Genomic DNA, 16315 nt, shown 5'->3' with positions numbered 1-16315 from the left:
TCAAAGCACAGCTGAGAAGCAGAGCTGCAGAGCATGCAAGGAATAGTCAGGCAGGCTGGTTCAAACACCGTACGGCCAGAAGCAGGACTGGAGGAACGAGCAAAAGCGAAGTTAAAGTCAGGCCAAGGTCAGTACCGGGGGAAGCAACCGAGCGGGGAAATAGGAGAGTGGACAGAGGACAGGAGGGACGATCAGGGGACAGAACACAGACAAGGGCACGGGGGCACAGGAACAGACAGATCAGGATATCACTCACAGGACCAGCAATCACAGGCAAAGGAAAGCTAAGCTTATAGCCGGTGCTCTTTCACTGGAAGTGTCAGCTTTTAAGGCATCCAGGGGCCGGAAGTGAGGCCCGAGAGAAGGCTCCGCCCCCTAGCCATGTGGATAGGGAGGCGAATCATGGCAGTACCCCCTCCTCAAGGGGGGCCACTGGACCCCCAGGCTTCCCAGGATACTTTCGGTGGAAAGCCGCTATTAACCGATCGGCCCGCACAGATCGAGCCGGCACCCAGGACCAGTCCTCCGGACCGTAACCCTTCCAATGAATCAGATACTGGAGGGAACTACGAACCCAACGAGAGTCGATAATACGCTGAATTTCAGACTCCTCCTCACCGTCCACCAGTATCGGAGCCGGAGGGGTCTGAGAATCCACCACCGAAGGAACAAATGGCTTAAGCAAGGAGGTATGAAACACATTGGGAATACGCAAGGTCTGGGGCAGTTGCAACCGAAAGGCCACCGGGTTGATCACTTCGATGATCTCATAGGGCCCTTTAAACTTAGGACCCAACTTAGCAGACGGAACCTGAGCCTGATATTCCGAGTGGACAACCACACTTTGTCCCCCACCTGAAAGGGGGGTCCCATAGAGCGGCGTTTGTCCGCTTGGCGTTTCTGGGACTGTTGAGCCGTCACGATGCACCACCGTACCTCCTTCCACACCTCCCCAGATGCTGAACGATGGAGTCGGCCCCTGGACACCCCGAATCCACTCTAGAGAAGGTCCCGAAGTGAGGGTGAAACCCGTAATTACAGAAGAAGGGAGAAGTTCCCGTAGACTGATGGACTATAAACTTAGGACCCAACTTAGCAGACGGAACCTGAGCCTGATATTCCGAGTGGACAACCACACTTTGTCCCCCACCTGAAAGGGGGGTCCCATAGAACGGCGTTTGTCCGCTTGGCGTTTCTGGGACTGTTGAGCCGTCACGATGCACCGCCGTACCTCCTTCCACACCTCCCCAGATGCTGAACGATGGAGTCGGCCCCTGGACACCCCGAATCCACTCTAGAGAAGGTCCCGAAGTGAGGGTGAAACCCGTAATTACAGAAGAAGGGAGAAGTTCCCGTAGACTGATGGACTCTGCTATTGAATGCAAACTCCGCAAGGGGCAAAAACGTACACCAATCCTCCTGCTGAGCAGAAACCAAGCACCGCAGGATTTGCTCAAGGGTCTGATTCGTCCTTTCCGTCTGCCCATTGGACTCGGGATGATAGGCGGACGAGAAGGACAACTCAATTCCCAACCGCCTGCACAAGGCAATCCAAAACCGAGAAATGAATTGTACCCCCCTGTCAGACACAATATTCAGGGGCAACCCATGTAACCGAACCACCTGGTCAATAAAGTGGTTGGCAAGGGCCGCAGCAGAAGGTAGACCGGAGAGGGGAACAAAATGTGCCTGTTTACTAAAACGATCCACCACCACCCAGATCACAGTCATGCCATTTGAGACAGGGAGGTCCGTAATGAAATCCATGGACAAGTGGGTCCATGGTCTTTCAGGAACAGGTAATGGAACCAGTTCCCCGGCCGGCCAGTTACGACATACCTTAGCACGGGCACATGTAGCACAGTCAGGCACAAACCGAGCAACATCTGAGTGAAGAGATGGCCAACAAAACAGTCGAGCAACAGCCCTGCGAGTGGCTGTAACTCCAGGATGGCCACTAAGTACGGACTCATGGAACTCTTGAAGTACCCGTAACCGGAGGTGCAAAGAGACAAACAGTTTAGTGTCTGGAGTGGAAGATGGCGCTGAGGACTGGGCCTCCCTGACCTCAGCCTCTAACTCAGATGACAAGGCAGCGACCACCACCCCTTGTGGAAGAATGGAGGAAGGAGGCTCTGGAGGTGACACCGGGTACAAACTACGAGACAGTGCATCTGCCCTCACGTTTTTAGACCCCGGCCGGAATTGTAGTACAAAAATGAAATCTAGAAAAGAAAAGAGGCCACCTCGCTTGTCGAGGCGTCAGTCTCTTGGCGGACGCGATATACGCGAGGTTTTTATGATCAGTGATTACAGTAATACGGTGAACAGCACCCTCCAAAAAATGCCTCCATTCTTTGAATGCCAACTTTACCGCCAATAATTCACGGTTACCCACATCATAGTTCCTCTCAGCCGGAGTGAATTTCTTGGAGAAGAAAGCACATGGTCACAGATTAGTCAAAGTAGCAGGGCCCTGAGAGAGAACAGCTCCCACCCCCACCTCTGAGGCGTCCACCTCCACAACAAACGGCGCCTCGAGGTCAGGCTGTACCAGGACTGGGGCGGACATGAACCGGTCCTTTAACTCAAGAAAGGCCTGGACAGCCGTTTGCGACCAGTTCTGCAGATCCGCCCCTTTCCGTGTAAGGTCAGTCAATGGCTTGGCAATTTGAGAGAACCCCTTAATGAACCTTCGATAATAATTTGCGAAACCCAAAAAGCGTTGTAGCGCCTTGATATCCCTGGGTTGCACCCAATCCACGATAGCCTGCACCTTTCCTGGGTCCATTTTAAACCCATCACGAGAAAGGAGTAACCCAAGAAAGGCTATTTCCTGAACAGAGAAAACACATTTTTCAAGCTTGGCAAAGAGATGGTTATCACGCAATCTCTGTAATACTGAGCGAACATGCATAATATGCGTATCTCTATCGGCAGAATAAATCAAAATGTCATCGAGATAGATGACCACAAAATGACCAAGAAAATCAGAGAAGATATCGTTGATGAAATTTTGAAACACCGCAGGGGCATTTGTTAGACCAAAAGGCATCACCAAATTCTCGAATAACCCCTCTGACGTCAGAAAGGCCGTTTTCCACTCATCCCCTTCTCTAATACGGATAAGATTATAGGCCCCCCTGAGATCTAGTTTGGTAAACCACCGGACTTCAGAGAGTTGGTTGTAGAGATCAGGGATGAGTGGAAGCGGATACGTGTTTTTCACAGTAATTTTGTTTAATTCTCGGAAATCGAGACATGTCCTTAATCCTCCGTCCTTCTTCTTTACAAAAGAGAACCCAGCAGTCACAGGGGAAGAAGAAGGACGGATATGCCCTTTACGTATACTATCAGATATGTATGATTTCATAGCAGCCCTTTCTGGACCCGAGAGGTGATATAAACGGGCCTTGGGCAATTTGGTATTGGGAAGTAAATCGATGGCACAGTCATATGGGCGATGAGGCGGCAAAACCTCGGCCTCTGTTTCCGAGAATACGTCTCCGTAGTCCCTCAGGTATTCCGGAAGACCCTCAGGACTTACTGAGAACACAGGTACAGATTGTAAACACCTTTTATGACAAGCAGGACTCCATTTGACTATGGTACGACACTCCCAATCAATAACAGGATTATGTAACCTTAACCATGGATACCCCAACACTAATCCAGCAGGGAGATTGGCCATTACAAAACAAGAAATCGTTTCAGAATGCAGAGACCCAATCACCAGAGTAAATTTTTCTGTAGCAAACCGAATGAGGTTTTGAGGCAGCGGTGTTTTATCAATTGCCAGGAGTTGAATGGGTCCTTCTAACCTCACTGTCCCTAACTCTAATCTTTGGACCAACTCAGAGTCAATGAAGTTCATAGCGGACCCACAGTCAATAAAGGCAGTAGCAGACCAGACCGACTCCTTGACCCGGAGGTCGACATTCAGAAGTATCTTATTGGAGGATAGGAAAGGTACCTGATAGTCTGGGCAACCTCCTCGACCGTTACCCAGACTTAGAAGTTTCCTGACGACTGTTTAGCGGAGGGGCAGTCTTTTCTCCAGTGTCCATGGTGTCCACAATAGAAGCACAGCTTGAGATCCCGGCGTCTTCTCCTCTCCTTCTCATCCGGACTGATGGCTCCAACTTCCATCTGTTCCATAGCCGGCAAAGAAGGTGCCCTAGGTAGAGGGGGCGGAATCTCACGCATGGTTCCCCTTCTTTCCCGTAATCTGCGGTCCATACGAACTGCCTCCGTCATCGCATCATCCAAGGTGCTGGGAGGAGGGTGCAGAGCAAAAGCGTCTTTCAGGGAGTCCAAAAGACCTCTCCGGAATTGGCACCTGAGTGCAGAATCATTCCACCGTACCTCAGTGGACCACTGCCGAAACTCAGAACAATATAGCTCAGCAGTGTGGTTTCCCTGAGTGAGACACATGATCCTGTCCTCAGCCACCCGTACACGGTCTGGTTCGTCATATATCACCCCGAGGGAGTCAAAGAAGAGATCAACCGAATGCCGTTCCGGGGCCGAAGGGGGTAGGGAAAACGCCCAGGTCTGGGGACCCCCTCTAAGTAACGACATGATGATCCCCACCCGCTGGGTCTCATTCCCCGAGGACCGAGGTCGGAAAGTGAAAAGAAGCCTGCAACTCTCCCTAAATGTCCGAAATAGGTTTTTCTCCCCCGAGAATTTATCGGAAAGCGAGGGAGAGAAGGTGTTCAAATGCCGCGCCAACGGATCACTTAGACAGATGTTCAGATTAATGTCACTTTATTGTCATAAAGGTCGACGCGTTTCCGGAGCATCTGCCCCCTTCATCAGGACCATCAGGAACAGAAATAACATCAAATGTTATTTCTGTTTGATGTTATTTCTGTTCCTGATGGTCCTGATGAAGGGGGCAGATGCTCCGGAAACGCGTCGACCTTTATGACAATAAAGCGACATTGATCTGAACATCTGTCTAAGTGATCCGTTGGCGCGGCATTTGAACACCTTCTCTCCCTCGCTTTCTGTTATCTGCTGTTTGGTGGCTGCAGCCGTGGATCGACATCATATGCGGTTACAGTGGTTGTGACTTTCACAACTGCATCTGGTGAGTGTTACTCCCCCCTCCCTACCCTATACATATTGGGGTAAGACCCTATTTGCGCTTTTTTTTCCACAGTCTTTCTTCGCATTTCCGAGAATTTATCGGGGAGCATCATCGTGGGTTCGGGGGAGGCCAGTTGGACATCAGTGGGACTATGCTGTCCTACGGTTTGTGAGGTGACTGCCACTGAGGTGGCCCTCGCAGAAGCAGAAACCTCACTCTGCAGAATGTTGTGTGAAGCTACCAGGGTGCGATGCTCTGCAGCCAAATCCTGCACCAGCTGCGTAAGGTTGGCTACTTGCTCGCAGAATGTACTGAGTGGATACATTACAGTCTGTTATCCTGCAAAGTTGGATCCCACTACCAAGAATTAAAGGACTTTTTTTTTTTTTTTTTTCTTCTCCTATGGGAGATAAAGCCTATTGAGGCCGGCTATACTGTAATGCTGCCACCAGAGGGAGCCAGAGCTCTGCAGCAGACAACACTACACAGAGCAATGAGAACCAGGAAGTGAATTCACAGCGTTCTCATACACTACCTCAAAGCACAGCTGAGAAGCAGAGCTGCAGAGCATGCAAGGAATAGTCAGGCAGGCTGGGTCAAACACTGTACGGGCAGAAGCAGGACTGGAGGAACGAGCAAAAGCGAAGTTAAAGTCAGGCCAAGGTCAGTACCGGGGGAAGCAACCGAGCGGGGAAATAGGAGAGTGGACAGAGGACAGGAGGGACGATCAGGGGACAGAACACAGACAAGGGCACGGGGGCACGGGGGCACAGGAACAGACAGATCAGGATATCACTCACAGGACCAGCAATCACAGGCAAAGCAGAGCTAAGCTTATAGCCGGTGCTCTTTCACTGGAAGTGTCAGCTTTTAAGGCATCCAGGGGCCGGAAGTGAGGCCCGAGAGAAGGCTCCGCCCCCTAGCCATGTGGATAGGGAGGCGAATCATGACACATTTGTTTTGCACATCTGGGCATTGAGGAGGAGAGATTTCCAGGCAATGATGGTAGACTTATGTAGCATATTTTTGGTTAAGGGTCTCGAATGATCCATGAGATGAGCCATCAATAGGGCAAGTAGAGATTTGTTGTTGTTTATCCCCTTAAGGACTGGTACATCCTAAGCGGTCATTGTTATGATTCAGTGACCGAGGAGGATCAGAAATGGACAAAAACTAGGAAACCCTGAATGTTACCAGAGTGGTTGGAATCTCAACGGACTGCAGACCTAACACTAACACACAACTAGAAGTAGCCGTGGAACGTGCCTACGATGACCTGGTCGCCTCGACACAGTCGGAGAACTAATTATTCCTACAGAGAGAAATACAGGAAAGGCTAATCTGCCTCGGAGCAGTCCCCAAAGATATAGATATCCCCTCACATATAAAGATGATGGTGATGTAGAAAAACACAGTACACAGGTAGAAAAACAGATTCAGCAAAGGTGAGGCCCAAACTATCTAAATAGGAACGGACAGAAAAGAGCACTGTCTGCAGCTGTGCAATACCTTAGAAAATACCAACATGCCTGATATGAAAAAAATATTGAGCCCACACGGGCTCTCACCCACTATATCAGTACTCAGGTGTTACTGGGATCCAAACAAAACACTAATATAGTGGAGCGACTGAAATTAGTACCAAGCATGAGAAAACAAATGCATAGCAGAGCAAAGAGCAAGGCACACAGACATTCCCAGCAGGGAATGATCCAACTCCACCCAGAACTCCACACAAGCAAAATAGGAAATAAGCCTTAGTACCTAAACAGAAAAACAACAAGAAAGTGGAAACCACCATCAGAGGTACATAGACCAAACTTATCTAAAAGGAGTTTTGGCACACACACAGAAGGAAGGGCTGGCTTCAGAATGTCCTTAGCACACAGGAGACAACATTGAGCACCGGCAAGGAACAAGAGAACACTACTCAGTTATATAGGCCCAGTCAAAACCACCTGACTGCCAATCCTCCCCAGCTGTCTGGTTTCTATTCTGCAAGCCAACATCACTACCAGCACTGACCACAAGAGGGAGCCCCAAACTGGAACCTAGTCCAAATGTATTCACAACAGGTCATAGTGTAATCACAGGCAGCTGCTATGGGCAAATAAATGTTTGATGGAGTTTAGGGAGTCAGAAAGGGTGAGAAGGATGTCCTCAGCAAATAAAGTAATTATATATTGTTTCAGGTTGAGGAATATTCCCTTTAGGTCACCACTCATTGTTACTTTAGTTTGTTACTTTACTGTTCAAGTTCGCTCATCTCTATACCTAAAGAAAAAAAAAGTTGTTTAAAAAATTATGCTGATGTAAAGTAGACATATGGGAAATATTATTTATTAAAGAGAATCTGTCATCAGTTTTTGCCACCTAATTTAAGAGCAGCATAATGTAGGGGCAGAGATCCTGATTCCAGTGGTGTCACCTACTGGGCTGCTTAAGGCCCAGTCACACACAACGACTTACCAGCGATCCCAAAAACGATGCGACCTGATAGGGATCGCTGGTAAGGGGTGCTTCACACACAGCGACCTCGCTGCCGAGATCGCTGCTGAGTCACGCTTTTTGTGACGCAGCAGTGACCTCATTAGCGATCTCGCTGTGTGTGACAATGAGCAGCGATCTGGCCCCTGCTGCGAGATCGCTGCTCGTTACACACAGCCCTGGTTCGTTTTCTTCAAAGCCGCTCTCCTGCTGTGACACACAGATCGCTGTGTGTGACAGCGAGAGAGCGACAAATGAAGCGAGCAGGGAGCAGGAGCCGGCATCTGACAGCTGAGGTAAGCTGTATCCAAGATAAACATCGGGTAACCAAGGTGGTTACCCGATATTTACCTTAGTTACGAGCCTCTGCAGCTCTCACGCTGCCTGTGCTGCCGGCTCCGGCTCTCTGCACATGTAGCTGCTCTACACATCGGGTTAATTAACCCGATGTGTACAGCAGCTAGGAGAGCAAGGAGCCAGCGCTAAGAAGTGTGCGCGGCTCCCTGCTCTCTGAACATGTAGCTGCATTACACATCGGGTTAATTAACCCGATGTGTACTGTAGCTATGGTAGGAGAGCAAGGAGCCAGCGCTCAGTGTGCGCGGCTCCCTGCTCCCTGCACACACAGCTGTGCGCTGGTAACTAATGTAAACATCGGGTATCCATACCCGATGTTTACCTTAGTTACCAGTCTCCGCAGCTTCCAGACGGCAGCTCCGTGCAAGCGCAGCGTCGCTTGCACGTCGCTGCTGGCTGGGGGCTGTTCACTGGTCGCTGGTGAGATCTGCCTGTTTGACAGCTCACCAGCGACCATGTAGCGATGCAGCAGCGATCCTGACCAGGTCAGATCGCTGGTCGGATCGCTGCTGCATCGCTAAGTGTGAAGGTACCCTAAGTCACTGGGAGGTCGCAGGTGAGATGTCACACAGTCAGTTCTTACCAGCGATGCAGGAACAATACAGGTCACAGTAGCGACCTGTATAACGATCTCAGCAGTCACTGTGACCCTGTCACACAGTGTCAAACACAGCGATGTGTCCTGCCCAGCAGGACATCGCCTTTGAAGAAAATGGCCTGGACCATTCTGCAACGACTAGAGATATCACAGCAGGGGCCTGATCGCTGGTAGGTGTCACACATAACAAGATCGCTAACGGGATCGCTACTGCGTCACGGAAACCGTGACTCAGCTGTGATCTCGTTAGCGATCTCGTTATGTGTGATGGTTAGTGATGAGCGAGTACTAAAAAGCTCGGGTGCTCGAAGCTCGGGCCGAGCCTCCCAAGATACTCGTGTACTCGGGCCGAGCAACGAGCCCAATGTTATCCTATGGGAGACCCGAGTATTTTTGTGAAATGACCCCCCGGCAGCATGGAGAAACCCTAAAAATGTCACAAAAGTCTCAGAAGAGTGCTCAAATGACATGGCAACAGCATGGGGAAGACCCCTTGAAGCATTTATCACTGAAAAGTCACAGCTGTGAACAATTTTGTCCGTGTTTTACGCCATTTTTACGGACTCACCAGAAAACCTTCCAAAATGACCCCAAAATGATTTTTCATGGCGGAAATGTTAAGGGCACATACCCAATAGTGAGATAGAGCTGGTGTATGTTACTTTTTGAGATTAATACATGAAAGATTTTACGTGAAAACATTGTGTGGCACTCCGATGTCCCTGAGAAGAGACGTACATGAAGGCCTCTTGAGTCTAATGTGCCCATTTTGAGGAAGTGAGTCTTTGTAGTATTTTCCTTTGCCAGGGCAGTCCAAAATTGTGAGGTTCACCAATGCCCCTGCATACAGACGTGCATGAGGGCCTGTAAACCTGAAGTGTCAATTGTAAGGAAGTGGGTCTATTGTAGTATAGCCCTTAGGCAGGGCAGCCAAAAATTGGGAGGCTCCACGTTGTCCCTGGGTAGAGACGTGCATGAGGGCCTCAAAACATTAAGTGTCCATTGTCAGGAAGTGGGTGTATTATAGTATAGCCCTTAGGCAGGGCAGCCAAAAATTGGGAGGCTCCACATTGTCCCTGGATAGAGACGTGCATGATGGCCTGTAAACCTGAAGTGCCCATTGTAAGGAAGTGGGTCTATTGTAGTATAGCCCTTAGGCAGGGCAGCCAAAAATTGGGAGGCTCCACATTGTCCCTGGATAGAGACGTGCATGATGGCCTGTAAACCTGAAGTGCCCATTGTAAGGAAGTGGGTCTATTTTAGTATAGCCCTTTGCCAGGGCAGCCAAAAATTGGGAGGCTCCACGTTGTCCCTGGATAGAGACGTGCATGATGGCCTGTAAACCTGAAGTGCCCATTGTAAGGAAGTGGGTCTATTGTAGTATAGCCCTTAGGCAGGGCAGCCAAAAATTGGGAGGCTCCACATTGTCCCTGGATAGAGACGTGCATGATGGCCTGTAAACCTGAAGTGCCCATTGTCAGGAAGTGGGTGTATTATAGTATAGCCCTTAGGCAGGGCAGCCAAAAATTGGGAGGCTCCACATTGTCCCTGGATAGAGACGTACATGATGGCCTGTAAACCTGAAGTGCCCATTGTAAGGAAGTGGGTCTATTGTAGTATAGCCCTTAGGCAGGGCAGCCAAAAATTGGGAGGCTCCACATTGTCCCTGGATAGAGACGTGCATGATGGCCTGTAAACCTGAAGTGCCCATTGTAAGGAAGTGGGTCTATTGTAGTATAGCCCTTAGGCAGGGCAGCCAAAAATTGGGAGGCTCCACGTTGTCCCTGGGTAGAGACGTGCATGAGGGCCTCAAAACATTAAGTTTCCATTGTCAGGAAGTGGGTGTATTATAGTATAGCCCTTAGGCAGGGCAGCCAAAAATTGGGAGGCTCCACATTGTCCCTGGATAGAGACGTGCATGATGGCCTGTAAACCTGAAGTGCCCATTGTAAGGAAGTGGGTCTATTGTAGTATAGCCCTTAGGCAGGGCAGCCAAAAATTGGGAGGCTCCACGTTGTCCCTGGGTAGAGACGTGCATGAGGGCCTCAAAACATTAAGTGTCCATTGTCAGGAAGTGGGTGTATTATAGTATAGCCCTTAGGCAGGGCAGCCAAAAATTGGGAGGCTCCACGTTGTCCCTGGGTAGAGACGTGCATGAGGGCCTCAAAACATTGTTCCCATTGCAAAGGAGAGGGTCTCCTGTCGTTGTAATGTCCATTCTGCAAAGAATGGGCGAAAAAATTTACCACTGGGGGTATACCTGAAACAAAGGCCTAAGTATTGCAATTTGTAACGGTCATCATCATGGTGGCGCATGAGGAGAAGGAGGAGCAGTCCAGCGATTATCCAAAGTCCAGAAGTGTGTACCCATGGGTGAGTGGAGGTACATGGCAAACTTTAAATTCCGCTCTCATTTGCTGGTGGTGTGGTGAAGTCTGGCCCAATCCAACCCTTGTTCATCTTGATCAGAGTCAGCCTGTCAGCATTTTCAGTTGACAGGCGGGTGCGTTTATCTGTAATGATTCCACCTGCGGCACTAAAAACACGCTCTGACAAAACGCTAGCAGCAGGGCAGGCCAGGACTTCCAAGGCGTAGAGAGCCAATTCATGCCACGTGTCCAGCTTGGATACCCAATAATTGTAAGGCACAGAGGAATGTCGGAGTACAGTTGTTCGATCTGCAAGGTACTCCTTCAGCATCTGGGCAAACTTAGGATTTCTTGTGGCACTACCCCGCACCTCAGGGGCTGTGGTACGTGAGGGGCTGAGAAAACTGTCCCACATCTTAAAGACTGTTCCCCTACCTCTGGCGGATTGGACTTGTGCCTCTCTCGGCTGTACGCCTCGGTTGTCCACTGATTCCTGACCTATGCCGCTAGCGTTTTGTGAGGGGAATGCTTTGCCTACTTCCGTGACTATGGCCTTCCGGAACTGCTGCATTTTGGTTGACCTCTCCTCCACGGGAATAAGAGACAAAAAGTTCTCCTTGTAGCGTGGGTCTAACAGTGTTACCAACCAGTAATGATTGTCGGCCAAGATGTTCTTAACGCGAGGGTCACGAGACAGGCAGCTTACCATAAATTCAGCCATGTGCGCCAGACTCTTAACAGCCAGGACTTCAGTAGCCTGACCAACAAGATGACTGAACATGCTGTCCTCCTCCTCCTCCTCCTCCTCCTCCTCCTCATCTACCCTGTCCTCTGGCCAGCCACGCTGAACCGAGGATATGACTGGTGTGCATGTCATATCCTCAATTTGGCCGGAGAGTTGCTCCATGTCTTCATCCTCCTCCTCGTCATAGTCCTCCACTGCACGTTGTGATGAGACGAGGCTGGGCTGTGTGTTATCACCCACACCCACTACTGTTTCTTGCTGCAACTCATCGCGCTCCGCCTGCAATGCATCATGTTTGTTTTTCAGCAGAGACCGTTTTAGAAGGCAGAGTAGCGGTATGGTGACGCTAATAATGGCGTCATCACCACTCACCATCTTGGTGGAGTCCTCAAAGTTTTGGAGGATGGTACATAGGTCTGACATCCATCTCCACTCCTCAGGTGTTATGTGTGGAGTTTGACCCATTTCCCGACGGCTTAGGTGATGCAGGTACTCAACAACTGCCCTCTTCTGCTCACATATCCTGACCAACATGTGCAGAGTTGAATTCCAACGCGTGGGGACATCACACACCAGTCTGTGAGCCGGAAGATGCAAACTGCGCTGAAAGCCGGCAAGGCCGGCTGAAGCAGTAGGTGACTTTCGAAAATGTGCAGACAGGCGGCGAACTTTTACCAGCAGATCAGACAGCTCTGGGTATGACTTTAGAAACCGCTGAACCACGAGGTTGAGCACATGGGCCACGCATGGAACATGTGTCAGCTGGCCTCGCCTCAAAGCCGCCACCAGGTTCCAGCCATTGTCACACACGACCTTTCCTGGCTTTAGGTTCAGAGGTGTGAGCCAGTGATCTGCCTGCTGTTTCAGAGCTGTCCACAGCTCTTCTGCATTGTGGGGTTTGTCACCTATGCAGATTAGCTTCAGCACAGCCTGTTGCCGCTTCGCCGAGGCAGTGCTGCAGTGCTTCCAGCTTGTGACTGGTGTGGAGGGTACAGTGGATGAGGATGCGCAGGAGGAGGAGGAGGCTGAAGAGCATGACATTCCGGAGCTGTAGAGTGTGGGTGAAACACTGACTGAGGTAGGGCCTGCAAACCTTGGTGTGGGAAGGACGTGTTCCGTCCCTCGCTCAGACTGGGTCCCAGCTTCCACAATATTAACCCAGTGTGCCGTCAACGAGATGTAGCGGCCTTGCCCACAAGCACTTGTCCACGTGTCTGTGGTTAGGTGGACCTTGGGTGAAACAGCGTTGTTCAGGGCACGTGTGATGTTTTGCGACACGTGGTTATGCAACGCGGGGACGGCACACCGGGAGAAATAGTGGCGGCTGGGGACCGAGTAACGTGGGACAGCTGCCGCCATCAGGTCACGGAATGCTTCTGTCTCCACCAGCCTAAAAGGCAACATTTCCAGCGCAAGCAGTCGCGAAATGTTAGCATTTAGAACTGTGGCATGTGGGGTGTTGGCAGTGTATTTGCGCCTGCGTTCAAAGGTTTGCTGAATGGATAACTGAACGCTGCGCTGGGACAAGGACGTGCTTGATGATGGTGTTCTTTCTGCGTAGGCAACTGCAGGTGCAGGAGTGGAGGAGGCTTGTTCGCAGGCAGCATGGACAGGGGATTGGCTCGCATGCACAACCAGCGAAAACGTAGCAGTGACATCAGCAAGCACTGCTCCTCGACTCTGTTGTACTTCCCACAAAGTCGGGTGCTTGGCTGACATGTGCCTGATCATGCTGGTGGTGGTCAGGCTGCTAGTTTTGGTACCCCTGCTGATGCTGGCACGGCAGGTGTTGCAAATGGCCTTTTTTGAATCATCTGGATCCAACTTAAAAAACTGCCAGACTCGGGAAGACCTAACATTTGTACAGGCACCTTGTGTCGTCGTGTTGTTCCGGGGAACGGTTGCCTGACTTCTGCCTGGGGCCACCACCCTGCTTCTTACTGCCTGTTGTGATGCTACGCCTCCCTCCCCCTGTGCACTGCTGTCCTCGCTCTGCATATCCTCCTGCCAGGTTGGGTCAGTTACTGGATCATCCACCACGTCGTCTTCCTCTTCCGCACCCTGCTCCTCCTCCTGACTTCCTGACAATTGTGTCTCATCATCGTCCACCACTTGTTGAGACACGTTGCCAACTTCGTGAGAACGTGGCTGCTCAAATATTTGTCCATCTGTACAGACGATCTCCTCATGACCCACTTCAATATGAGCTGGCGAGAGGCCAGAATGTGTGAATGGAAACGTGAACAGCTCTTCCGAGTGTCCAAGTGTGGGATCATTAATGTCCGAGGAGGACGTGTACTCAGCCTGGTGGTAGGAAGGAGGATCAGGTTCAGAAATGTGCGGTGCAGTATCACGGCTACTGACACTTGACCGTGTGGAAGACAGAGTGTTTGTGGTGGTGCCAATCTGACTGGAAGCATTATCTGCTATCCAACTAACAACCTGTTGACACTGGTCTTGGTTCAAGAGCGGTGTACTGCTGCGGTCCCCAAGAATTTGGGACAGGACGTGCGAGCGACTAGATGTGGCCCTTTGTTGTGGTGAAATTAGAGCTTGCCCACGACCTCGGCCTCTGCCTGCACCACCATCACGTCCACTTCCTTGTTCCTTGCCAATGCCCTTGCGCATTTTGCAATGCTGTGCACTGCTGACGTGTATATTCACTACTTGTGCGTTATATCAAAGTTTGTGGAAATTGCACACAAGTGCACCTGTACGCTGCCACCAACAGGCACACACGTGCGGTTTTAAAAACCAAGCACGGACGCAATAAGAACCTAACAGGTTTTTTTGGGGAGCGACAATTACAGACAAGTCAGACACTATCTGGACTGTTTTACACTGTGTACACCAGCCCCAGATATGATGAAGGCTGGTATACGGTCACCACTACCCTGCCTGCCTGCCTGCCTGTATACTGGTACAATAGTCCTGACAAGGACTCTTCTGGTCACTAGCCTGTATTCAGACCTGGCTATACCCTGCCTGTATATAGCAACAATAGTCCTGAGAAGGACTCTGCTACTGTACTCCGACCTGGCTATACCCTGCCTGCCTGTATACAACTAGAATAGTCCTGAGAAGGACTTTTGGTCACACTGTTTGCAGCCCTGCAACTGAAAAAGCTATAAAGGGCCGCAAAGCTTTCCCTGAATCAGCGACACTCTCCCTGCACTGACTGTCTGGATAGCTGTGAGCAGAGCACAGCGCGCCGGCCGGTATAAAGGCTCGGTCACGCTGTGCAGGCCGGCCAATCACTGCAATTCCACAACTAACAGGGCTGTGGCATTGCAGTGGTCTGCCAGCCAATCCCTGCATGAGGGCTGGCTCTCAAAAGAGCGCCAACATGCAGAAATGAAGACCACGAGTACAGCACGAGTATCGTGAGATTACTCGGTCCCCGCCGAGCAGCCCGAGTACAGCGATACTCGTGCGAGTACCGAGTAGTTACAAGCATGCTCGCTCATCACTAGTGATGGTACCTTTAGTGAAATTTTCATACAGTCACTGTTTAATCAGCAGTAGATTATCATTACATTTAAACCAAGAAAAGAGGAAGACACTGCACATGAGGGCAAGTACAACTAAATTAACCTTATAAAAATGACTTTATTCACTGTTATTAAAAACCATTAAAATCAATAGCACAGAACCCCAGGGTGCATACCATCACCACAATTATGTATAGCTTACAACAATGTTAAGTGCACAATGCAGAGCCAATATACATGAGATAAAACCCAGAGACAATACAGTTATCACAATCTGGATATCAAAATCTCATGAAAGAGGGCCAATCAAGTGTTGTATGTATTCAAGTATAATATAACCAATACACAAATATACGAAAGGGTCCTAGTACGGCATAAGAAAAATACCTGTACACATGGGGTTAACAGGATAATCTGTGATGTAAGCTAAGTAGAAGCCCATAGCTCCCAACCATCCTGGATTGGCAGTGCATAAACTAAATTCTCTCCACTGGGATGAGAAACTGTGGATGTGCGAACTCTTTGTCCATGGGCAGCAGCAGCAGCTCTACCATTGAGCCGTTGCCTGAACAAAAATTTGGTAATTATCACCTGTATTGCAAGCAGGGAACCAAGAAGAAGATTCTTCAGCTAGTTAGAGATCTATTCATGTTTCTAGAAGTGAAGGAAAAGTCAGTTTCTTTTGTTCCTATAATAATGAGGAATTCAAAACTACACTTCTCTTATTAATGTTCTTCTCTCCCCAAGGCTCAAACCAACAACTTTCAAACATTTCAGCTGCCGCCCTAGCCATTGAGCCACAAACACAGGTGATGTCATAGAGAGGATTTTCTATACTTGAAGCTGCTGACTCCACAGACAGATTGCACTGGACATAGAGATCCATTATACAGAGCACTGCATCTCTATGTCCTGTATTCTAGAGAAAGAATAAAAGAGACTTTTCTTCTAATTTTCTTCTAATTTATTTTTCTTCTAATAAAATTACTAAAAATAATAAAAAACAGAATATTGTAATTTTCAATGCACTTAAATAAAATAAATAAATAAATAAACATCACAAATCAAATGGTCATATTTGGTGTCTCTGTAGTCGTAATGACCAGCACAGCACAGCGATCAGATTATTTATGGGGATCGGTAAATGGCATAAAAACATAGATTAGTTCGTTT

The sequence above is a fragment of the Anomaloglossus baeobatrachus genome, chromosome 7 (assembly GCF_048569485.1).
Source record: "Anomaloglossus baeobatrachus isolate aAnoBae1 chromosome 7, aAnoBae1.hap1, whole genome shotgun sequence".
Taxonomy (NCBI): domain Eukaryota; kingdom Metazoa; phylum Chordata; class Amphibia; order Anura; family Aromobatidae; genus Anomaloglossus; species Anomaloglossus baeobatrachus.
Note: the sequence above shows the minus strand (reverse complement) of the source record.